Here is a 26,317-nt window from a genome sequence, read left to right on the forward strand (position 1 = left end):
ATCGATGATACAGACATAACCACCAATAGGAAGAAAGGTCACAAACAAAAGGCAGCTGAGCAAAGGTTAGAGTTACTATTTAAGCATAAGGAAAAAATGTAGATTAAACAGAATAACATTCTCTAAAACACAGAATAAAGAAAGAACACAAAACAGTGGATTTGCCTAAAGTAAATTCCATGAGTCTACATGTAGGCTTTTTGATATCAGTAACATTCACAAGGAGACACTTGAACTGAGTTTGTAAATTAAAATTGTGAGGTCATGCTGGAGGTGCTGGAAGAGGACTGCATCAGGAAGCCATAAAAAATACAAAATGCTTGGAAAAAATTAATGTATGCACATTTAAAAATATCAGTTGAAATTTGTGGTTGGATCAACGTATATCCTGAATAACCTAAAAAGTGGCTTGAATATCTCCAGCTGCCAAAAAGATTCTATTTTCCAGCCCAATCTAGCCTTTTGTAAGAGGCATCTCTCATTTATCCAGACAAAAAAAGACAGTAATTACATTGGTTATCCAATGCTTATCTGTATGGAGAAAATATGGTTAGCTAATAACATCAGGAAATGGAATATTCTAGATGACTATCCTTTCTGGTTACTTTAAAAACTAATTCTGTGCATTTTCCCTCTTCTGACTGTGGACTTTACACTCAGAATGGAGTGAAATCAGCATAACTCTCAGCAAATTATTAAATTTACAGTCTTTCGGATCAGAGTAAATGACATGATGTACAATGAAGCTTCTAGAACAATAAACATGGTAAATTCTTTGTTTTTAAAGATTATTAATTTATTTATTAGAGAGAGAGAGAGAGAGAGAGAGTGAGAGAGAGGCAGACGGAGAAGCAGGCTCCATGCAGGGAGTTTGACATGGGACTTGATCCCGGGTCCCCAGGATCACGCCCTGGGCAGAAAGCAGTGCTAAACCGCTAAGCCACTGGGCCTGCCCGCACATGGTAAATTCTTAAAGAAATATTAGTTTCCTTATTCTTTCCCTTCTCTCTTACTTCTGCCAACCATAGCTTTGCTTTTTTTTTGCAGCTTAGGTACCAGGAGCTGTGCTTTCACATGCAATCAACCAATTTCCCAGTGAATTGCAATGTTTCTTCATTCTGTTAACCATCTGATAAAGGAGTTTTAATTAGAGGACTCCTCTAAAAACTTATTGCTTAACTTTTTCTCATCTTGGCGGAATTTCTGCTGAGGAATCAGCTATGTTCAACTCACAGTTTCTGTCAGAGCCCAATGTAATGTGCAGCACTAGGCAAGGATACAGGGATATGGAATTCAATAAAATACGGTTCCTACTGAGGATGGTTAATTTTATGTATTAACTTGACTGGGCCACAGGATCACCAGATAGCTGTTCAAACATCATTCTGGGTGTTTCTGTGAGGGTGTTCTGGCATGCGATTAACATTTAAATAGATGGACTTGACTAATGCAAATTGTCCTCCAGTGTGGGTGAGCCTCATCCTATCAGTTGAAGACCTGAACAGAACAACAGGGTGATCCTCCTCCACATAAGAGGATTCTCCTGCTTGATGATCTTCAAACTAGAATATCTGCTCTTCCAGCCTAACGGTGTGTAAAGTGGGACACTGGTTCTTCTACGTCAGCCTGTGGCCTCTAGATTCAAAGTGGGACACTTGTTCTGCATATTCTGGACTTGGCCAGCCTCCATAACCACGTGAGCCAATTCCCTGGAATGAATCTTTCGATAGATAGAGAGATATATAAATAGATAGACAGAAAGACAGATATCTAGATCCTATCAGTTCTATTTCTCTGGGAAACACTGGCTAATACACTATCCTCGAGAAGCTCAAAATCTAGTCATGAGGATATACCCAAATAAAATTTCTCCATGAAGCCTTTCCCAAGTAATAACACAGAATATTGCACTATGAGCCAAATAAACCATCAAGTAAAGAAACTATCAATAAATGTTCACTGAATGAATCAAAAGTACTTGAAAACAAGATCTGCCAAGGACATTATCAGAGCATGTAATTCATTCCCTCAAGAATTCTCATAAAGAGAATGATCTGGTGTCAATTTACAACTAGATTTAACCCTTTTCTGCATATGCTGAATACATGAGATTTCTCTGCTTTAAGAGTTAGTTACTGTAATGTGAAGCAGGTCATTGGGAATAAATTTAAAACAGGGAGTGCAGTTATAAATTGGTTCATTCCTCTCACAGTACATAGTACAAATAAGAAGCAAATAAGCTTCCTTGAATGGCAGCCAAGTTTTTCTGCTCCTGAGATGGTGCCTCATGAACAAAGCGAAGCCAGTTGGAGTGTCGAGGGTTGGTAGCATCCAAAATGTATAGTACTTCTCCCTTACTCCCACGAACCTGAAACATAAAAAGCTGCTGAGTTTGGACATGAAGTTAGTATTAGTCATACTAAACATATCAAGAGTAGGATATGATATTTTCTCATAAGGATACACATTTCTTATTGACAGATGTTGAATAGATGCTGGATTAACATCCATTCTCCCCCTTAAACATACGTACAAATAGAACCTACTATTTTATTTGGCAGATGTCTAGACGACTCACAATTGCAGCAACTCTCAGAGTTGATAGCTCTTTTCTGGTTCAAATTATTTGTTAGTTGGTATATTTTAATAGACGTGTTGCAACTGCAACCACCCAGGGGACAACCATAATTGCAACCTGTCCCCCTTTTCCCACTGAAAAGGGGATACTGCTTGGTTCCCACTTGAGGGGGGCAGAGCTGGAGCAATCCTTTCAATTTCACTCTCCACCTGTTTCCTGAATCTTTTCCATATGAGGAGAACTTGCCAATGAAACCAGTAGAATCTGACATCCACTGAGCCACATTTTCACATTTCTAAATAGTAGATAAATAAAATAGGTTCCATTTTGTCTTTTCATGGCCTGCTCATGGCTTGTTGAGGTCAGTGCGCCCTCTGTCTTTTGTTTCATGCCATAAGGCTTCCTGGTCAGACCCACTCAACATTCAGTTGGAGGGAGAGAGGTAACTGCCAAAGGAGTGGGTAGCTCATTTTACATTCTGGAAACCAAGTTGCTTCAACTCAAGCTTCTCCAAGGCCCCCACGCTGCAGGTTATCAGGCGGTGCTCAGTTTAATAATGGAAAAATCAATCTCCATCCAACTCACTGTGTGTTTAAATTCCAGTGGAATCCAGGGGATGAGGAAAGGAGTGAGTGATCAGCACTTCAGATCTCTAATACCAAGTAACACAAATATAAGAATATAAATTCACCTTTGCAGACTTGGGGTGGGGATAAACAAATTCTACATCTCCAAAACTTCATTTAATAAAATAAAGCACCACGAGCCTAATAATGTCTGAATTTCCCAATGATCCATTTGGACAATCATGCATTCACTGGACATAATTCACTGAGTCCCTACCATGTGCCAGGTACAACTTAAGGCACTATGAATCTTTCAGTGAACAAGACAGCTGGAACTGGACATCGTTGCAGCACTTAAGAACAAACAAGCATAGGATATCACTTCAGGGAAAGGTAAGAGCTGTGAAGACAACTCAAGCAGAGCAGAAGGAGGCAGAGTGAGGGGAGCTGAGCAATCTCAGAAGAGATGATACAGCCTCTCTGACCTGAGAGGAGCTCTAAAGAAGGTAGGGACTGGCCAGTGGCCAGTGGAGGGCTGGAGACAGAGTGCTCCTACCCAGAGAGAACAGCACATAGAAGGCAATTAGAAAGGCCCCGGGAGTGGCACAGAAGCAACCAAGAAAATGAGGGGCAGGGACATCAAACAAACTGCACAGGTCCAGCCACATACTGATGTACAGACTAGGAAGCCATCTGCAGAGGTCAAGTTACCTCCAAAAGACTGTTATATCAAAACATCTGCTACATGAGCTCCAAACACTGATATGTCAAGATTTTAGCATATATTGTCCAGAAAAAATGCAGTTTTCCTGTTCTGTCTTTATACCATTCACTGCCATGTGTCTCAAACAATTCCTGTTTTCTTAAATGCCAAAGGATCCTCAATAATCATTTAAAAATCTTGCTGACAAAATGTGAGACCTCCATGAGAAGCAGAAATTTAATTTTTGATATTGTAACTGCTAAAAGAAGAACTCAGGACTATAAACACCTACTATTTATATCTCATATGTTTAGGTGAGAAGCCATGGGAATTTTAACTTCTCACTAGGAAAGCTCATACTGAGATCTCCTTTGGGAGGCACTTGAAAACTGTGCTATGTTGCTGCTTACCCCTCACTGCCCATTGGGTAACGTCAGAAGTGTCCAGAAAGACTGCTGGGATACATAGAAAGAACTCTCCATGCCCCTCCTCAAAGAGGACATCAACTCACTGTTCTTTAAGGACAGTGAATAAATCATTAAATAAGTCACGTTAGATAATTGGGTATGAAGTCTCCTTTCCCGGTTCCTCTGTAGCTACAGTAACAAAACTGTTTACCTTGACAAAGAGCTAAATGAAGCAGAATGAGCAGCAATGCCATTAGATTCTTGAAACAAAAATTTTCTTAGAATCAGATTTTAAAATCTGCGACTGTTTTACAGAAGGGAGACTGAAGCAGTGGAAGGAACACCCTAAGGCACGGTCCCCAGTCTTTAAAGGGAAATGATGGGGAGAGGAGCAGAGGCAAGGCTGGTGATAAATAAGCTACACATTAAAATCCTGGGAAGAGGCATGCCTGGGTGGCGCAGCGGTTTGGCGCCTGCCTTTGGCCCAGGGCGCGATCCTGGAGACCCGGGATCGAATCCCACATCAGGCTCCCGGTGCATGGAGCCTGCTTCTCCCTCTGCCTATGTCTCTGCCTCTCTCTCTATCTCTGTGACTATCATAAATAAATAAAAATTAAAAAAAAATCCTGGGAAGACAATGGCCTCCTTTGTAGTTTCTAAGACCTTGGGGTGGGCAGATCAAATGCCTCAGGTGTAGAACATGCTCTCTCCCCTTCCACCCCTACCCCAAGGTAACCCCTAGACTCATTATAATGTATTTGCATAATGGCTACAACTCTCTATCCCCCCCCCCCACGGAGAAGGCTGCCAAACCTCAGAGGGTCAAACTCTTACTCCCAACTTGTGGGAGGAGTTTCCCAAATGACTGGAGGCAGCCTCCATTAAGAGACCACCTCACTGCAGATCACAGCTCCTCCCAGCCCAGAGAGGCCCAGTAATACCCAATTCCAGAACAACCTAGGGGCCGGTTCCACCTCTCAGAACCTGCCTATTCTCCCACCTTGAAAGTGCACTTTTTTTGCTTTAACGAACCGCTTTGCATTTACTACATTCTTTCTGGCTATCTTTATTGGAGTGCAGATCCCCACATAAATCTTCTGGGGAATCCAAGGACTGAGACCTCCATTTACACAAACAGACACTCTCTTCCAGAACACCATTACTGTTGGAATCCACACAATCCAACTTTTTTTTTTATGTAGGGAAACCCCAATGGCTCTGTCAGGGACATATCTCCGTTGGAGAGGACAGCACTACTCACAGAAACTACCTCTGAGTCATACATTGGCTGCCCAGTAGGAAGTACAATATACATCAGATGTGTCTGACATTTGGAATTCTTTCTTCAAAGATGTGAAATGTAACAAAGATTTCTCTGTGACTTATTAGAGTAAGGACACTCGGCCAGGGGCATCGTTGGCTCTTTGTATATTTCAGCTTTTTCCCAGGCCCTTTGCCTCCAACCAGGTCCAGGTATTCAGTATTAGTGACTTATTTCCGGTCCATTAGATGTATTCACTCTGGTTGTCTGTAACCATCTCACACCACATCACAGCTTAGGAGACAAGCACCATTTAATTTTATATTAAACTTCTGATGAAACCTGTCCCTTTCAATACATCCATTTTACATATCGATTCAGGATTACTTATATTCTCATAGCAACAAGATCATAGACAGCAGTGTACTGTAGAGTTGCTTACATATTCATAGCTGAGATACTTCTTTTTGTTCATTAACAGAACCACTATTTATTTTATTCAAAACACCCTGAACCAAATGACTTCTGAGTTCCTCTCTGCAGGCTACCTGTTCCCTCCAACTCTGAAGTGCCTTGTTCCCCTTCCCAGTCTTAACACTTCCCTGAAGCTGTAAGATCATCTGCTCATGTGATTTGTATCTTCCCACCCTACCCACAGCATTCCCCTCTTGAAATATCTAAGAGACATTCAAAGATAATCTAAGCCATCCTTCCTCTCTCCAGACAAACCAAATAAAAACTCTCCAGACAGATGGCTACTATTAAAGTCTCCATTTATCTATTTTTAATTTGATACCAAACCCTGAGGTAATAAATTGAACATTTTTAAAGTCTAAGGAATAAGGAAGATATTCCTCTTAGTATCATTTTCCTGCATCTAACTAACCTTTGCAGCCAAAATATAATTTTTTCCTGTCAAAACTTGTCTTCCAAATAGCATCATCTTTTATTTGAATTTTCATGAAGATGAAGTGTATTGGTTACTGTCCTACTGAAGATCATCTCCCACATGTCTGGGGGCCTGTAATGAGTGAATATTCTCATCTTGCAGTAAAAACCATCTCGATCCCAAACCCTGTTTGATTTGCACAGACCTCCTAAGCCAGTTACATAAAAAAAAAAAATGTAGCTAAGGTGGGGAAGGAAAAGAAAAGAAAAAGAAGCTAGTTTTAAGCACTAATATTTAAGGTAGGGATATCTTTGGAGAATCAGATGGCACCATATGTTTATATTAAATTACAGGCATTTTTTCCTTTGTTTTTAACTGAAGTTAGGCCAGATGCTCTGCCTTCAGTGTCCAATTAAACAGATCTCAGGATATCCTTAGAAGCACAAAGAAAAAAAAAGTCTGCTCATGTAATCAATTCTGACAGCACACCGTTCTCAGATTTAAACCCAAGAGAGACACATTTTTAGAAATCAACAAAGATCGTCACTAGGACAGTAGAGATTTACGGTTTTTCAGCAAAGGGCACAGGGCTTTTTCTATTGATTTCTCAAAGGATTCTTTTTTTTTTTAATAATAAATTTATTTTTTATTGGTGTTGAATTTGCCAACATACAAAATAACACCCAGTGCTCATCCCGTCAAGTGCCCCCCTCAGTGCCCGTCACCCAATCACCCCCACCCCCTCGCTCCTCCCCTTTCACCACCCCTAGTGATTTTTCAAAGGATTCTGTTAAAAATTCTTGCTGTTTTGGGCTTATACACACGTATACACATATCACCGAGGCCTACCTGTTTATATCTTCTCCAGGGGTATTATCCAATAACCCCGACCCATGGAATCCCCTATCTCCAGATTGAAAAGCAGATAGAAAACACATATTTTTACAGATCGCAGTCTCTTTAACTGAACAGCATTCAGAATACAGTACACAGGAAGTTAAATAACTTAAAAGGGTTGATGTGAAAAATTAAGTCAGTTTTTCATTACAAGTAATTAGTGCCCTAAATATGTGTAGCTGAAGAATGTCAGAAAAGTATTCTGGGCAAGATGGTGGAAGAGTAGGGTTCCCAAGTCACCTCTCCCCACCAAATTACCAAGATAACCTTCAAATAATCCTCAAAATCTACCAATTTGGCCTGAGATTTAAAGAGAGAACAGCTGGAACGCTACAGTGAGAAGACTTCATGCATCTATCAAGGTAGGAGGACGGGGAAAAAGAAATAAAGAAACAAAAAGCATCCAAGGGGAAGGGGCCCCATGTGGAGCCGGCTAAGGCTGGGGACGGTGTCCCCAGGACAGGAAAGCCCCGTCCCGGAGAAGCAGGAGCTTCACCAATCTTCCCAGATGGAAAGGGGCTCACAGGAAGTTGGAGCAGGACCCAGGAGGGTGGGGATGCCCTCAGGCTCCCAGAGGCACTAACAGACACCTGCGCCCCGGGGACAGCACGCCACACCCCAGAGCCGAGCTGCCTAAAGGGCTGCAGTGCACTTGGCTAGACCGGGGAGTAGCTCGGAGGGGCTCCGGCTGCGGCTCCGCGTGAAGGGGGTTGCGTGGCAGGAGCAGGATTCCAACAGCACAGGCCTGGGAGCCCAGGGCGCCGGGGACACAGCCCAGTATCTGGCCTCCTTCGCTGACAGGTAGAAGCCGCGAGGGCCAAGGACAACAAGGAGGCTCCTGCCACAAGCTGAGCAGATGAGTGCCCCCGCCCCGGAGTCTCCAGGCCCCTGCAGACTGAGAGCTCCCGAGTTACTGCGGGAGCTGACTGTAGGGCTGGAGAGCTGGCTGCCACTACTCTGGTTGCTCCTCCTGAGGCCTCAAGGGGTAAACAACCCCCACTGAGCCTCACAGTGGCCTCACCTGATAAACAGTTTAAACATCTTTCACTGAGCCTTGCAGCAGGCAGGGGACTGAGCAGTTCCCCCAAGTGCTAACACCTGAAAATCAGCACAGCAGGCCCTTCCCCCAGGAGACCAGCTAGGGGGACAGGGGAAAAACAAATTATTCACCAAGCAGCACTGGAAAGTTCCAGGGGGGTCGAGGGATTTACAGTACACAGAATCAAAGGGTACTCCCCCTTGTTTTTTTTTTGTTTTTTGATTTGTTTCTGACCCCCCACCCATTTTTTTCTTTTCTTTTTTTCTCTTTCTTTTATTTTATTCTCTTTCTCTTTCTTCTCTTCTCTTCTCTTCTCTTCTCTTCTCTTCTCTTTTCTTTTCTTTTGCAAGAGAAACACAAGCAAAAATGAACTATTGGGACTTGATCAAGATAAGAAGCTTTTGCACAGCAAAGGATACAGTCAACAAAAGTAAAAGACAACCTACAGAATGGGAGAAGGTATTTGCAAATGATGTCTCAGATAAAGGGCTAGTTTCCAAGATCTATAAAGAACTATTAAACCCAACAGCAAAGAAACAAACAATCCAATCAGGAAATGGGCAAAAGACATGAACAGAAATCTCACAGAAGAAGACATAGACATGGCCAACACGCACATGAGAAAATGCTCTGCATCACTTGCCATCATGGCAATACAAATCAAAACCACAATGAGATACCACCTCACACCAGTGAGAATGGGGAAATTAACGCAGCAGGAAGCCACAAATGTTGGAGAGGATGTGGAGAAAGGGGAACCCACCTGCACTGTTAGTGGGAATATGAACTGCAGTTAGGGGATTCCAGGGTGCAGCCACTCTGGAAAACTGTGTGGAGGTTCCTCAGAGTTTAAAATATATCTGCCCTAGACCCAGCAATTGCACTGCTGGGGATTTACCCCAAAGATACAGATGCAATGAAACGCCGGGACACCTGCACCCTGATGTTTCTAGCAGCAATGTCCACAATAGCCAAACTGTGGATGGAGCCTCAGTGTCCATTGAAAGATGAATGGATAAAGAAGATGTGGTCTATGTATACAATGGAATGTTACTCAGCCATTAGAAACGACAAATACCCACCATTTGCTTCGACGTGGATGGAACTGGAGGGTATTATGCTGAGTGAGATTAGTCAATCAGAGAAGGACAAACATTATATGGTCTCATTCATTTGGGGAATATAAAAAATAGTGAAAGGGAATAAAGGGAAAAGGAGAAAAATAATTGGGAAATATCTGAAAGGGAGACAGAACATGAGAGACTCCTAACTCTGGGAAACGAACTAGGGGTGGTGGAAGGGGTAGTGGGCGGGGGGTAGGGGTGACTGAGTGACAGGCACTGAGGTGGGCTCTTGACGGGGTGAGCAGTGGGTGTTATTCTATATGTTGGCAAATTAAACACCAATAAAAAATAGATACATGAAAATAAAAAAGCCACAAAATGTAAAGTAGAATAAATAAATAAATAAATATTTTTTAAAAATTTAAGGAAATGAGACATATAACGTGACAGCATAGAGTCTCAGACAAACCTTATGCCTAATACAGTCTTTAATACATGATAGATATTACTTTTCAGTTAATCAAACATTATTAAATGGAGTATACCTTCAAAAGTGATTTCTTGTAAAAATAAAAATTATTCAAGAGGCTTGTACAGAACAACTAGATGTTAGCCACTGCTGCTTCTTAGGCTCCTGTTTTAAAAGCACTAATATCTGTACAGAAACACTTAAAGGAATAAAATGGTCTTTTCAATGCTTGTTTTCTCTCAATTTAGTACTGAAAAACCATTAAGACTCCCTAGACTAATAATAACTACACTATATATGATGTAATTTTCTGAATAATTTATAAAAATAAAGAGCTGAATATTTAGTTGAGAAAAATAAATATAAGAACATATCTTGTTTTCCCATTACTATCAAAAACTTAATTTTTTTTGCAGAAATAAGTTATAGATTTGGGGGACCTTTTTTCAAAATATCAAAGATAAAACTCACAACAAATGTGAGAAAATATATAACTATAATGAAAACAATTGCAATATTTCACAATAATCATAATTCTAAATCGCAGAATGGTTTTTAGTACTAGACAACATAATACTTTAACACTCTGATACAGATTTGGAAACTAAAGTTGGTCTGTTATAGCTCCTACCGAAGGGGCTCAATTGAGGAAATTCTCTAAGTATGCTGAAGCTTGGGCCTCCAGGAGGGCTATGCACCAGGTTTTTGAGCAGTAATATTTGGGGAGATTTGCAGGATGCTTCAGACAAGTAGATTAAAAAGTTGCAGGACCTGAGTAATCCACAAAACACAACATATTCCCAAGTTTTGAAGATTACTATTAAAGTGTCATCCCTTTTTCTTTCTGTCCAGTGCTTTTTTCCATAAGTCATGTGAATTAATCACTTTAAAACCAGAATTACAAAAATTATACTAATTATTTGTCTGGAAAGGGATGGTTAAACACCTATACGGAAATCTGCTAAAATGATCTGTAGGAAAACCACAAAAATAACTCACAAAAATAAATATAACATTAGATATTTTTCCTGCCCTTCAATCCTAATTTTACAGTTTGAGTTACACTGTTTGAATGATTTGACCTGCATCCACTACTCATATTTTTGGAAAGTAGTTAAAGAAGAAAACTATTGAATCTGAGAATCTGACACTCTGCTCTCCTTGTGAGAATCAAGAATGCTTAGTGCTGGGGCACCTGGTGGCTTAGTCGGTTAAGCATCTGCCTCTGGCTCAAGTCATGATCTCAGGGTCCTGGGATAGAGCAAGGAACCATGGGCATCAGGCTCCCTGCTCAGGGGAGAGTCAGCTTCTCCCTCCTCCTTCTGCAGCTCCCCCTGCTTGTATTCTTTTGTTTGTGTGCATGCTCTCTCTCTTGCTCTCTCAAATAAGCCTAAAAAAAGAATGCTTAGAGCAGAGAGTTTTTTATTCATAAATTTTTTTTTATTGGTGTTCAATTTGCCAACATATAGAATAACACCCAGGGCTCATCCTTTCAAGTGCCCTCCTGAGTGTCTGTCACCCAGTCACCTTCACCCCCCGCCCACCTTCCCTTCCACCACCCCTAGTTCTTTTCCCTGAGTTAGGAGACCTGAAAGAGATTTTTAAGCTCACTAATGAATGTCTCTGCTTTGATTCCCTACCCTCTCTCACTTTAAAGCTGAGGGTTATTAATTTGGGCCAATTCCAATGCTGGGGACAGCACTGGGAGGTCTGAGCTCCCCTTCCACTTCCTTTTCCAGTACCTCACAGAATTCACAAATGGTTCTGTTCAAATCATTAATTAACATTCATGTAAAAAATAAGGACGCTTAAAATCTATAAAATCACCATTCATTTGTTCTAATTCCCACTTGCCAGAATAAAGCAATGACTGTCTGTGATTATATTTAAGGTGCTGATGATTCTCAAGATAAAGAAAAAAGAGTAAACTACTGAAATTCATTCTAGGAGAGAGAAGAAAATATACATTATTTCCTTTAAATTTCTTAAGAACCCTACAAAGTAAATGCTATCCCCATTTTACAGAGGAGGCAAATGAAGCACCTAAGGTCATACTCTTTGAAAGAGATAGCTCCAGGGTTTGAAGCTAAGATTTGTCCTATCTGGGGCCCTTACACAGTATTCATCAGTAGAAATCAATATGAAAGAGTTTGGAACAATGGCTTCTAACCAAGTAGTATGTACGTAATAGTATGTCCTTGGGGGCATTTGGAAATGTGGGTCAGTATGATGGGGGCACTCTGGCAATTAGTGTCTGGGGCCTTGGGATGTTAAATATCCTGCAATGTGTTGTACAGTGTCTCAAAACAACATAAAAAAGCCACCATCGAACTCCAATAGCATCCCTCACCTTTTCTTTTTGAGAGGGGGAGAGAGAGAAGCTGGGGAGGGAAAAAAGTGAGAGGGAGAGAGAGAGAATCTTAAGCAGGGTCCATGCCCAGGATGGAGTCCAAGGTGGGGCTTGATCTCACAACCCTCAGGTCATGACCAGAGCCAAAATCAAGAGCTGGACACTTAACCAACTAGACCACCTAGGTACCCCCACAGCATCCCCTTTGAGGAGTACTGCTTTAGATAAAGAAAAGATGACTACACTATAATAGGCTATTATATGAAGCTGGGGAGATTCGGAGCACCTCCAAGTGATATCCTCAAATAACCTCTACTCCGATATTACAGTGATTAGTTCTCTTGGATCTGGCATGGAAAGGACATGAACGCTCTGCCTGAAGTTATCTAGTATTTCCAAGTTTTCTCCAGCTATGAAAACATCTGAGAAGCTAACTGGGACCCAATACAAATTAAATGCATAACTGCTTCATGTGGTTTTACATTCACACTTGACTGAGAGTTGAAAGAGATGTGTTCTGTAAATTTCCGTGCACTCACAAACACATGTGTGAAAAATATTCCTTAAAGGAAATCCTACTTATCTCTGAAAGAAAACATAGTCACTGACGTCTATGCTGTAAATATGTAAACTGATTTGTTTTGCAGCTGAGATATGGGAAAGACTGTGCTGGTTTGGCACTTGGGGGCACCTCCAATTGGAGGGACCCCAAACAAGTGTGTTGTGGAGATCTGTAATTTTTCTATGAAAGTGTCTTAAATTTTGTGTTTCCACACTGATGATAATAATAATAATAATAATAATAAGAAGAAGAAGAAGAAGAAGAAGAAGAAGGAGGAGGAGGAGGAGGAGGAGGAGGAGGAGGAGGAGGAGGAGAGAAAGAAGGTGAAAGAAGTATACTTTAAAATACTGGGATGACCACCTTGGAATCAAGCACTGTCCTGCAATTTTGGCAGTCAGGTATATATTTGTGTTCACAATCACACTGCAGTTTAATGGTCGCAGAACAAAGGGAAATCTTGAAAAGAGACCACCTTGATATGCAAATATGCTTTCAGACCAAGGAAAACCCAAAGTTGGTATGCTGTGCTATTGGAATAAAAGCTTCCTGACTGAGCAGACCCAGGGGAAGAAGTCAATCATCATTAAGGCAACTGTAGCAAAGGTGAGCTGACCTCAGCAGACCCTTTACTGGGCAGGCAGGGCCAGATTCACTCTAAAAGGGTGATTTAATAAATGCTGTCAACTTGTATCTGGCTGGGGTTGTACCATTTTAGTTCGTAATTAACTCACAAATTTATTTTGGTATTACAATTGGAAAAATGCTGTAATTATGGCAGCATTATACCAGCTCTTAAGAATTCCACGTTTAACTAACATTAAATAAAAGGAAGCCCGGCACTAGATGGTAGGTATCTGGAACTTCTTGCTGTGTCTACATCGCTTTCTTTTAGGAAATTCCCTCTCCCCCAAAGGCATTTCAGATTGTGGCTTATCCACCCCTTGGATAAACCTATTCTTCTGGACACAGTGATTGGTCCAGAGCTGGCACATGACCCAAGCAGGGCCAGAGTAATTTTGAGAGGACTGACACAAATAACAAGGTATTTCTCTAGTTTCAGAATATTAAGAGCCACCGAAAGTTGCACCAAAAAGGCTTCCAGCCTATAAAGAAAACGTACAGAATAAAGCCAACACAGCATAAGACCAAAAACTGGAAGGGTAGATGGACAGAAGGAAAGAAAGAAGGAAGAAGAGGTGAATGGATGGACTGAAGGAAGGACAAACAGATTAAACAGACATACAGACAAACAGAATCTTGACGGGTATTTGATCAGCTCAATTTCATAACCAAACCAATCTCCAGGCACTTAATCATGTAAGTCAATTTTATATGCATCCAAGTAGGGTTTATGTTACTTATGACCAAATGCTTTCTAATATGCTAGAGATGAATAAGACTGTCTTTAGCAGGGGAACACTACTTAAGTCTGAGAAACACCGGATTTCATGATCCTCTCTAACTCTAAAGTGCAAAAATTCTGTGTGTGTGTGTGTGTGTGTGTGTGTGTGTTTTAATTATTTCATCAGCTTAAGAGATCCGGATCTTTTCTTATACCTCGGTATATGTACAGAGAGCAGAAATAAGGATGGCTATTTTTTATAGTTATCACTAGAGATATGATACTAGAAGAGGATCTTTTCAGTCCCAAGTTTAGTTTTAATAAAATTATTCAGAAAAGGTAATTTCCAAAAGGTTGACTTTACAATTCAGAATCAGAGGAAAAGTCTCGAGGAAAACAGAAGCTACCAATGGCACATAACACTTTAAATAGCATGTTCAGTACAAACTACAAACCAGAGAAATAAATAGATATCCTTAAGAGCTTCTTAAAAGGTTTTTAGAATACTTAGCAAAATGACTCTTAAGAACTCAAGTTCTTAACTAATTCAGCACAGTTTTGCAGTGTCAAAACTTAAGCCAAGTGAGTACTTGGCTTTACCTGCCTTAAACATTTGCTTGGCAGTAAGCGTAAATTTCTACCAGTTAGAGAAAATGAATAAAGCACTTACATCGTAAAAAAAATATATATAGTTCAAGTTAAGTGGGAATACCAAGTCGGTAAATAAGATTACAGAGCTAAATATCAAATGAATGACTCCTATATTGGAAAGCCTTCCTTCATTTTTTATTCCTAGGTATGTAGCTCACAGGCGCTTTTTACTCAGAGCCTGATATAACAGATATCACCACGACCACATCAATCAGCTGTAAACACTGGTCAACTGAATCCGCATCTATCCAGCTAAACTAATTTCATAGGAAGTCCTGCAAAGTCAGTAACTAGACTGCATCCTAAATTCAGAAATTAGTCGTTTTGAACCCTCCACGATCAATCAACTCAGTGATTTGTTTAATTGCCCAGTGGTCCTTATGGAAGACTTTCCTCCTAGGAAGAGGCTGTCATCCTACAATCAGCTCTGAGAACAAAGAACACATCTAATTCGACATAACAGTTACAGGTTTAATAAAATATTAGGTTGAAAAATGTTTGGGGGATAAAGTAATAAACACCAAACAGTTCTGTGTAGCCTTTTCAACTACAGAAGAAATCTTTCTTGAGCATTCTTAAAATGCAGTAGGAAGTTCAAGCAAAGTCCTAAGTTATTTTGTGTTTCAAACCTTAGGAAACCTTCTCTGTATTCAGATAAGGATGAACGTACAAATTCTACCTTTGAAACTTAAAAGCCAGTTTCAGATATTTTAAATATTTAGGTGGAATTACTAAAAAGAAAATTTTGTTGCACAACATATTCAAAATACTAAAAACTGCACATCTTGAGGTGAGTACTAAAGAGCAGCTTAAAGCTGGCTATATGAACGCTGTTTATAAACCATACAAAAAGAAAAGGTCATCACCGCATCAGAATTACCACCATAAAATTATTATAAATAAGACCGAAGTCAGACTGAGTCAATAACCATAGAGTTTTATTATCTTCAACACTAGTGACAACTTAATAACATATGCCTCACAAATCATTTATCTGATAATTGGAATTATATTCCTATATATTCACAGAAACAGTATCTTTTGAAAAAGTGGATGGCAATATTTATTTGATATCTATCATCTGATTTTATTTCATTTGAATTTTTTATAATACATTTATCTTTTATTGGTGTTAAATTTATTTCATCTGATTTTAATAGAACTATTTTGCAAATAAGAATATTACAGCTTTTAGAGATGAGAAAAATTATGACAGAAACAAAGAAAGAGAGAAGAAAAGAAAAGAAGTGAAAAAAATCCTAGACACAGGACCAGGAATGTGAACTAATTCAGCACAGTTTTGCAGTGTCAAATAAAAAGTCTATCGCTGAAAGCTACACGGAAGTGTAAGACTTCTGTTTCTGGACTTTGATCCAAGCGGTCATAAAAACTTGTCCTCACTTAGTAATTCCTATTTCCATTAAATGCCAAATATTCTGAATATTCTCTTTGCCTAGTACAAAACAAAGCAATAAAAAGTCAACCATGCTACTCCTACAATACTAAATGATGTAAAACATCACCCTCCTTGGCAGAGAAGTTTAGTAAATAATGAAAGGTAACATTATTTTAGTATGATGGCAAGAAGAAGAGCTGTTAAAGTGGCACTGGCACCAGAAGCCTTCATTTGCAAATGCATGAAGATTAGAGCCCTTAGTTCACAGGGTATGTACACAGGCAGGTAGAACAGTGAGGGTGGGATTTTCCATACGTTGTAGTTTGCAAGTCTCAAAATAATTTTTCTGCCTATAGACTATGTTATGAATTCTTCAATTGACACTCAAATTCACATAAAGAGGCTGCGATTCCTTTTTTTTTTCTTTGAGGCTGCGATTCCTAAAAAGCATCTATGCCCCAAGCTTGTAGCTTTAAAGTAGGTGCTTAGCTCTGTGTTTGAAGATAAGTTATAACAAACAATGTAATATAGCAGCAGAACTCCTTTCAAGGTCAACCAATTTTCACAGGTATTTTTTAAATTTTATTTATTTACTCATGATATATATATGTGCAGAGACACAGGCAGAGGGAGAAGCAGGCTCCATGCAGGGAGCCCAATGTGGGACTTGATCCTTTGTCTTCAGGACCACAACCTGGGCCAAAGCCAGTGCTAAACCGCTGAGCCTCCAGGGCTGCCCACCTGTACTCTTATCTAATTAATACTTTCCTTAAGTAAATTTAAGGCTTTTATCTAAAATTTTATTGATGATGGAACTCTGTAACTAGTGCAAATCAGAAACCAGAACTAATTGCCTTAAGTAAGTTGTAGAAGATTTGTACACTGCAAACAAAGTCTGGGTTTATATTCTTCCCTGCCCTTAAGTGAAATAAGGAGACAGAGAGAGAGAAGAAGAGAGTAGCAATTACTGCGGGAGCAATATATACAAACTGGCACCAGTTTGAGACTTTATCCTTGATGTAATAAAGTTAATTACAAAGAAGTTTTAAAGGGAATAATTTTTTTATGGTCTGATGCTGTTGTTACTTAAGACCACTTTGTTTAGTCCCCATAATCATCTTGTTTATAGCCATGGCCTACTTTGGGAACATTTCTTGTAACATGGTCCCCAAACAGAACACACAGCACACCTAAATTCGTAATTGTTTGATTTTTCACAAGTTACTTAATTCCTTTAAGCCTTGGTTCCTCATTGTGAAAAAGGGCTAATATATTTACATTTCAAGATCACTCTGAGAATTAAATGAGGTAATGTCCACAATGTGTCTAGTCCTGTGCCTGGAGTTTATTAAAATACATGAATACCTTGGGGCAGCCAGGTGGGCTAAGTGTCAATTGGTTAAGTGTCCTACTCTTGATTTTGGCTCAGGTCATAATCTCAGGGTCATGAGATGGAGCCCCATATTGGCTCCATGCTGAGCGTGGATTTTCTTTCTCCCTCTCTCTGCCCCCCCCACCCCACCCCCACGCATAAGCTTTCTCTCTCTCTCTAAAACAACAAAAACAAAACAAAACTATGTGCCAAGCACACCTCTTTGGGGCTCAGGCTCTAGAAGAACACGTGACAGAAAATGGCTCTGCTTTCATGGAACTTACAGTCTGTTGAGATACAAATTAACCATAAACTCAACAAAAGAGCAAGTCACTCCAGGCAATATCGATAAAATCTCTATAGTAAATAAAGTGAAGCACCATGAAAGAAAGTGACTGGTGTTTACAGAATGCTAATTTTCCTCCTGATTTTCAACTGTATGTGATTAGTGTTCCATATATGGAGAAAGAGATACCGGCTATTGAGAATATGCTTGTCCAATGAGATAAGCAAATGGCAAAAGATAGAGAATGAGTAAGAACTGCAGTTTAAAACATAAATACGTGGCCCAAATTTTAAATGTCTGTACTGCTCTAAGATGTGCCTTCTTAAATGATGTTCTTTTTTTTTTATTAAATTACTTTCTATAGAACACATGATCCTCTCAGAAACAGAGAACATTTCATTGTTCATTGTCATTGGAAAGAAAATACAGTTGGGGCTTTATCACTTTTGTTGTGGTTGTGCTTAAAGAAAAAAAAAGAACATAACCAACTTCAGAACTTACTGTAATATGTGTGATGAGTTTGATTTTAGTAAAACTAAGAACATTTTGTCACATTATTCGGGCCCCTAACTACACTGAAGTCCACAAATTCTGAGTTTGGCTGGGCTCGGAAGTCAGCGTGCTGATGAGGACAGAATGGGAAAAATTAGGATTTGTTTCTAAAACAAAGGATGGATTTATATAGAGAGAACCAGTTCTGAGATTTCTGAGACCTATTATCTGGCCCATGAATGATAAATGAACTCATTTGAGGCACTGCAGATTAACTTTAGAGGGCCAGGAAAAAAGTTTCCTGTTTTCCAATCCATTTATCTCTTTGCCACTCTAGTCATTTGCAGTGACTTTGAATCCTGTTGCTCTTACTGGACTCTGTTTAACATCCTTCCAATGTCTAAATGGCTTAATTACTGGAATTAAGATTTTGAAGAATCCATTAAGAGTATCTTCTGGAGATAGGATACCCAATTAGGAAGCACTGAGAAGGCAGCTACTCTGCTCCCAGCATCCTTCATCTCAGTCCTAATGGAATTCTGCTTTTCCCTCTCAAATAAGAGTAAGTCTTTTGATCTCTGTGAAAGAAGCAAAGATCAAGCTGATCCTCTGAATGAATATCCTCCTTCCTCTACTTCTTCAAAGATGTAGTTAAGTGTGAGTTGTACTTATTTTTTAAAAATGTTTTCCAATGCAATTACCAGACACAAAAGAAAATTACTTCATCATCATAACACAAAACACCATTTCTTTTTTCTTCTAGTTTTTTTATGTTACATTTTAAATCAATGAGAGTCTTGTAAATTTAATTTTTTTCTCTGACAGTTCACAGTAAGAGACTTTCATGGTAATGCCACAAATAGTTGCTTTTTTTTTTTTCTTGTGTAAGAACTGTTACCTCTAACACAAGTCGTTCGGGGCTGTTGGTTCATAATTTACTTTGGAAACATAATGATTTTTATTTCCCAGAACAGCAATTGAGAATGTTTAACAGACGAGATGATATAGTGGATAAAGCTGTGATCTACTTCTGACCCAGTATTTGCTATTTGTTTTCCGCAAGTGAAATCTGAATTCTGAGCCCCCAGTTTCATATCTGTCGAACAATATTTGTCCATGGTGCTATTTGGAGGAAGAATCAAATGTGGAAATACATATGTGCTGTTTTTAAACTGCCAAGGCTGCTACGATTAAGTTTTATTATTACCACGGTGCTAGAAGAAAAACGTGAAAGGGCTCATGAAGCATAGCAATAGTTAATCTCACGTTTTAGTGCTTACTTTATGCAGCTACTTGCATTCATTTGAATGCTTTCAAATGTCATTTCGACAGAGTTTGAAATGCCCCTGATGCTGTATCAGTTCTGCTCTAAAAAAAATCCAGGAGATGACTGCTGAGATTCCAAATACAGAATGAAAGAGCAGCTCAGATCCACCCTTACCTAGCGACTCTCCATCAGTCTTGACATATGTATCAGGGTACAGGTTTAAAGACTTCAAGAAAATTTACTTCGAGCAATAATGACACAAATGATACACCATCCATGATGTGAATTCAGTGGCAAATGTGTATTAACATTTTGAGATCAGCCTGCCTCATAGACATTTGCTTTTTTCACTCATTGTCTCTTCCACCAAACCTACCATGCAGGAAAACCTCTGATACACAAAGCTGTTGGGAATTTGGTCTTTGTGGCTGTGTCATCTAGAGAGCTCTTTGAACTCCTGATTAGTTCAGAGGTTTTAGGTCTGTAGCAGATTGGAGACCCTTACAAAGCTGAAATCATATTGCATTTTATTTGGTGGAGTAAGGTGAAATGAAGTAGAGCTGAGTGAGGAAAAGAGGTAGAAAACAGAGCCTAATAGACAATGACACACCGTGATGGTTAATTTTATGTGTTATTGTGGTTATGCTATGGTGCCCAATAGTTTGGTCAAGAACTAGTGTAGACGTTACTGTGAATATATTAGATGTGAATAAGATTTAAATTAGTAGGCTTTGAGTAAAGCAGATTACATTCCGTAGTGTGTGTGTGTGGGTGGGGGGCATCATCCAAACAGTTGAAGGCCTTAAGAGCAAAGACCAGTTTCCAATAGAAGAAGGAATTCAGCCTCAAGACTGTGCCATAGAAACCTTGCCTGAATGTCTCATTTGCCTGTGCAATTTGGGCTCAAGACTATAACATCAATTCTTACCTGAATTTCTAGCCTGCAAGCTTGCCCTATAGATTTGAGACTTGCCAGACTCCACAATTGTGTGAGCCCATTTCCTCTTTTGAAATAAAGATTTTATTGAATGATTGATTGATTGATTGATTGATTGAGAGCATGCAGGAGAAGGGGCAGAGGGAGAAGATAAAAAGTTTCTAGATAAAAATTGTGGTTGTTTTTCCCTCCAAATTCTAATCTTCTCTTAAGGATAATACTTTCTTCTTAAATTATAACCATTTACAGATTTTCTTAACACCCATTAATGTGCTTTGGAAAGAAATCTAAAATTTGCTGTCTGCAAAGAACCATTAATGCTATAAAATTTGTGTTCATTCTGGGAGGCCTGAGGCACCATTTTTTAAAGAAAATGTTAGAAGGGAACTAACATTTAGGAGATTGGCACAGAGATGTTTGAAAGATTAAGAGGAGTGATGACTATGGATGTAGTCTGCATGTTTGCACACAAACCAATCAAGAATAAGCTGACCCAATTATCTAGACATAACTGTGCCAGTCTCTTTGGGAGCAGAAGCCTGTGTTCTCCTAAGAGAGACAAAGCTAAAACATACTACACATTTATACCAATATTTTTGGGTTCACAAAACTTTTTGCTCAGATCCAAAAATGAAGTAATAAAGCAAAAAGTATAAAAAAAGAGTTGAGCTGCTTGTTCAAGGCTGTGGAGTGACCAGAGCAAGGCTCCACTGGTTTGCTTAAATTTCCCACTGCTCTAGCCCTGCTCTTGTACGTGCCATGTAGAACCACCTGAGAACCATTCAGCAGTCACATTTTCTATTTCCTCATATTCTAGGACCCGTGGATTACATATGTGTTATCCATAAAAAGCATTTGATGGGTAAACAGAGAATTGCTGAAAAAGATATAGATATATACACAGACAAGAGAGTAAAATTGAAATTTCAATTTCAGAAAATGTAAAATTACAAAATGAAACGTGCCTTAAAGACTACATGTCACAAAAATCACAGGAAAATGATTATAAGGCTACAGAAATTCACAAGAGAAAATGCCAACATGACTGAACAAATCAAGACAGACTTTGTTGGGAAGCTGACTCTATAGGTCGGACATGGATGGGAAGAGGACAAGAAGGGAACTGTCTAGGGATAGCAAGAGCATGAGTACAAGTGCTAGAGCAGAGATGACAAACTGAGAAATTCGGAAACTTGAGAATTTTCCACATCTTTGAGTCCTGACTTCTTTTTGCTTAATACCTTCTTCAACTCATTTCTCTCTTCTTGCATTTTAGTATAAGCAGTCAGGAAGAAACAAGCTCCTTTAAAACTTTCCTGAGCAATCTACTCAGATAAATCTCTGATTTTATTGCTTCCAAGTTCAAACTTCCACAAAATACTAGAACACTCGTTAAGCCAAGTTTCTGCCATTTCATGACAAGGTTCTCCTTGTTTATGGTTTCCAATAACACGTTCCTTATTTTCATCTGAGATCTCACAGAAAGATCTTCAACATCCATGTTTCGAACAATCTGTTTCTGATTAGTTATGTATTCTCTAAAAGATACAGTCTATCTCTGAAGCTCTTGCTTTTATTTCTGAACTCTTACCAGAATCGCCTTCAACATCTATTATTTCTACCAATAGTTCCTTCACAGCAATGGGGCTTTTCCCAGTGTGGCCCTCCAAACTTCTACAGCCTTCCCCCTTACCCAGTTCTAAAGCTGCTTTGGCATTTTTAGGTATTTGTCACAGTAAGACCTACTTCTTGGTACCAAAATCAGAGGGGAAAATGAATGAAATGAACTTTTTAAAGATTTTCATTTAATTAAGAGAGAGCACATGAGCAAGAGAGAGCAGGGAAGGAGAGAAGAAGAGAAGGTATCTCAAGCAGACTCCCCGCCCAGTGAGGAGCCCCATGTGGGGGCTCCATCTCATGACCTGAGCCAAAATCAAGAATTGTATACTCAACCGACTGAGCTACTCACATGCCCCTGAAATGATCTTTACTGAAAAAATATAAAATTGTATGAATAGGAAAAAGATCTGATTAGTAATCCCAGAAAACATATAGGTGTGGAGAAAAGAAAAAATAAGAAAGTAAAAGAATAAACTCTAGAATGACCAAGGTTAAGGAAATAATAAACTGGAAAAAAGAACTGAGAATTTTACCCAGGATGCAGTACAAAGAGAAAAAGTGAAAAGGTTGTTCGTATCGAGTGTTCTTTGAGAATCATTGTTTCAGAAAATTTTAATGGATTCTTGTAAAAGATAATAGAGGAATATTGGAACAAATTGGTCAAAGACATAATAGCTGAGAAATTCTAATATAAATAAAAATTGACACAGAGCATACAAAAATATGATTTATGAATCTAACAAAACTTAGGAAAGAAGAAAAAAGGAACCAGGAGGAATCTTCAATGAAAAAGAAACACAAAATACGGTTTGTCAGTATAACTCGAAATATACTATAATGACAATAAATGTAATAGATTAAATCGCTTTAATAAACATCAGAAATTATCAGTGTGGGGATCCCTGGGTGGCGAAGTGGCTTGGCGCCTGCCTTTGGCCCAGGGCGCGGTCCTGGAGACCTGGGATCGAATCCCACATCGGGTTCCCGGGGCTTCTCTCTCTGCCTGTGTCTCTGCCTCTCTCTCTCTCTGTGACTATCATAAATAAAAAATAAATAAATTATCAGTGTGGATATAAAAAAATCAGTTATATGCTGCTTACAGGGGACACTGCTACACACACAACCTAAAACAGAAAATATAAAAAGGGAAAAAAAGAAATAGACTAAGCATATATGAACCAAAAAAAAAAAAAAAAAAAACGCTAGTGCAACAATATCTGTGAAAGTCGAATATGAAGTTGAAGCATTAATGTGAATAAACCAAATAAGCTATAATATATAATTCATGAAAAGGCTATAGAAATTATAAATTTGTATGTGCCTAATAATATAGACTTAAACCATAAAACACCAAAAGCCAGCAACTACGAAAACTCAGAATTACAAAATAAAAGTGAAAAGCTCAGAGAAGCATAGTGGCAAAATTTAACACCTCTCTCAGAAACTGCACATTCGGAGAATATATAGAGAATTTGAGTAACACGTATGACATAATTGTGAGTTTACATATCCCTGCACTCAAAAGAGGATACAACAGAGAATAGACATTCTCCTAAAGCATGCATGCAACATTGTAAATATTTATAAAATCAACTGTACACTCTCAGTCACAAAGAGTCATAGTTATTCAAACCATATTATCTGATTACAGTGCAGTTTAATTAGAAATGAACTATTACAACTAGTAATTAAAATCCTACAGGTTAGAAAATCTGAAAAAAAAAACCCAAATGCTTAAATAATGACTAGGTTAAAAAAGACTTCACAAGGAAAATCATAAACTGTAATGGCTTTATCAACAAACTAAAATATGAAAAATAAATTTGTGAGGTATAGCTAAAGCAATACTTAGAAGTTCTGAATAGTCTTAAATATATTTACTACAATCAGCTAGCATTTAATCCAAGAAGCTAGATGAAGAAATCAAAAGAGTAAGAAAGTTGAAGCAACAGAATTATAAAAACAAAACACAAATTAATAAGCCTAGGAAAAACATTTATGGAGATGATTTAAAAAATCAATTTCTTTGAAAGCTAATAAACTAGGTAAGCCTCTAGAAAGTTTGACTCGATGTGCCCACACATACATATATCATCATATAATGGAATACTACTGTTCAGCCACTTGGACTGAGTGAACCAGATCATCAATACAGAGGAATCACAGATAAAATTGCTGAATGCTACGAATTTCTGTAGTTTAGGGACCTCTGGGTGACTCAGCGATTGAGCATCTGCCTGCCTTTGGCTCAGGGTGTGATCCTGGTCTGGGGATCGAGTCCCGCATCTGGCTGCCTGTGAGGAGCCTGCTTCTCCCTCTGTCTGTGTCTCTGCCTCTCTATCGGTCTCTTATGAATAAATACAAAATCCTAAAATTTCTGTCGTTTATTTACTTATTCATTGAACAGTGTTTTGTATGTTTACATATACAATTCAATGTGTGCGTTTGTGTGTGCATGGGTATGTGGTAGATATTTATATGATCAAGTTACCTACAACATGTTCTTCATTAGTATGAAGCACATGGTGAAGTGTAAGCATTTTGAAATCTTCCAAGAATTTAAATTGATGTATGTGTGCTTGGAGTTTCTTTCTTTCCCCTTTCTCCTAATCCTGGTCTTTCCTTGCCCAGAGATAATTATTATCCTGAGGATGATGTTGCTTTGTTATGTTTTTTTTTTTTCCCCCAACTAGTTTTACACTTTTACATTTTGGAAAACCTCCCATTCTTATAAAGCAGTTTCTCTTTATCCACTTTAAGAAATTACAATTTTCCTTTGGCAATTTGGTTTTTCTACTTGTTTCTTTTATTTGACAAAGGAATGACTTCATTCTTTAAAAGAGCAAGCCAACTAAATTAATACTGACATTGAGGCCCAAGACTACGAAAAAACCAATTTGTTCGTAGCACCAGTTATGCTATGGGTAAGTAAAACAAAACAAAACTGGAAAAGACTCACCATCCACTATAAATCTTCAGAGTATTTATTGGCCCATTTGACTAGCATAGAAAGAATTACAGAAAAATATAAAAGGCATTGTTCAGTGCTCTCTGAAAAAAAAGCTGGTTTCTTGTACTGATATATATTCCATTCACCAAATTCTTACATGTTCCTCGTATGAATAAAAACTGAGTCTTATTAGAGAGAGAGAGAGAGAGAGAGAGAGAGAGAGAGAGAGATTCATCATGGTAATTGATCCACCAATTATGAGAATTAGCTTTCTTATACTGGTAGCCTGTGAGTAACTTTCTTTCTGGAATAAAGTCAGATAGTCATTCTAAGTACCTTTGTTTTACTTTTAGACATGTTAAACCTTAACTGTATCACTAAGTGCATATTAACTAATGATTACACACACCTTACTCCCAGGTATGGTAAAGGCCAATGGGGAACACCTAATTGCCTGTCATTCATTCTAGATTATGCAATTATCCTTTTACAGTTTATCAGTATTCTCAGGATCTTCTCTTCAAAATTAAGAAATGAATTGCTCAGTCCAAGTTAACTCTGTCCCCAGAATTTAGTTTCTGCTTTAGGATTCTGCATGATTTTATATTGGCTGATTTTTTGAAGATGCCTCTGTGACTGTCATTTAACAAATTCTGTTAGGATTCATGGATTCATATTTGGCACAGGATGTGTCTTTAGTCTTAGGTAAGATGTTTTCAGTTGTTAGATTAGGTAGACTCAGTTGAAAGAGACTGGAGACTACTGTGAGTTCAGAAGGCAATGGGAAAATGTGAAGATGATTCATGCACAGAGTCCATTTTGACTGATCTGAACAGGCCTACGTGGGTCTCTGGAAAAAAGTGGAATGGACAAAAAGTTGTCCTGCTGTATTGGCCTCATGACTCTGCAATAGATAAATCAAATGACACTACCAAAGCTTCTCAGCCACAGCCAGGGGCTGTCTATAGGTTTCCCCATTTGGGGTAAGTTTGCATGAGAACACTTGGCCTCTCCGAGGTCCCCCTCCTCAGGAAGGCAATAAAAGACCAAACTGAGACCTACCAGAATTGGGAAGGGCAAGTTGTCATTACTACAGATATCCACGAGAGGGAACTCCAAAGCGCTGTCTGGGATCTGCAGAAGGCTCAGGTGTGCACTTGTTGCAGCAAGTAGCACCGCAGCACCAAGAGGCTAACCTTCTGAAAAGACTTCTTTTAAT

At 38.9% G+C, this 26,317-nt stretch overlaps 1 long non-coding RNA gene across 1 annotated transcript; it reads right to left on the bottom strand.

Moving 5' to 3' along the window:
• Positions 1-56: 56 nt before the first annotated feature.
• LOC140598520 (uncharacterized) lies at positions 57-26,317 on the bottom strand. Its single transcript, XR_012000957.1, has 2 exons — positions 26,161-26,317; positions 57-2,368 (listed from the first exon to the last, which is right to left on the bottom strand). It is a non-coding gene; the product is annotated as an uncharacterized lncRNA (long non-coding RNA).

Source organism: Vulpes vulpes, chromosome 4 (assembly GCF_048418805.1).
Source record: "Vulpes vulpes isolate BD-2025 chromosome 4, VulVul3, whole genome shotgun sequence".
Lineage (NCBI taxonomy): Eukaryota > Metazoa > Chordata > Mammalia > Carnivora > Canidae > Vulpes > Vulpes vulpes.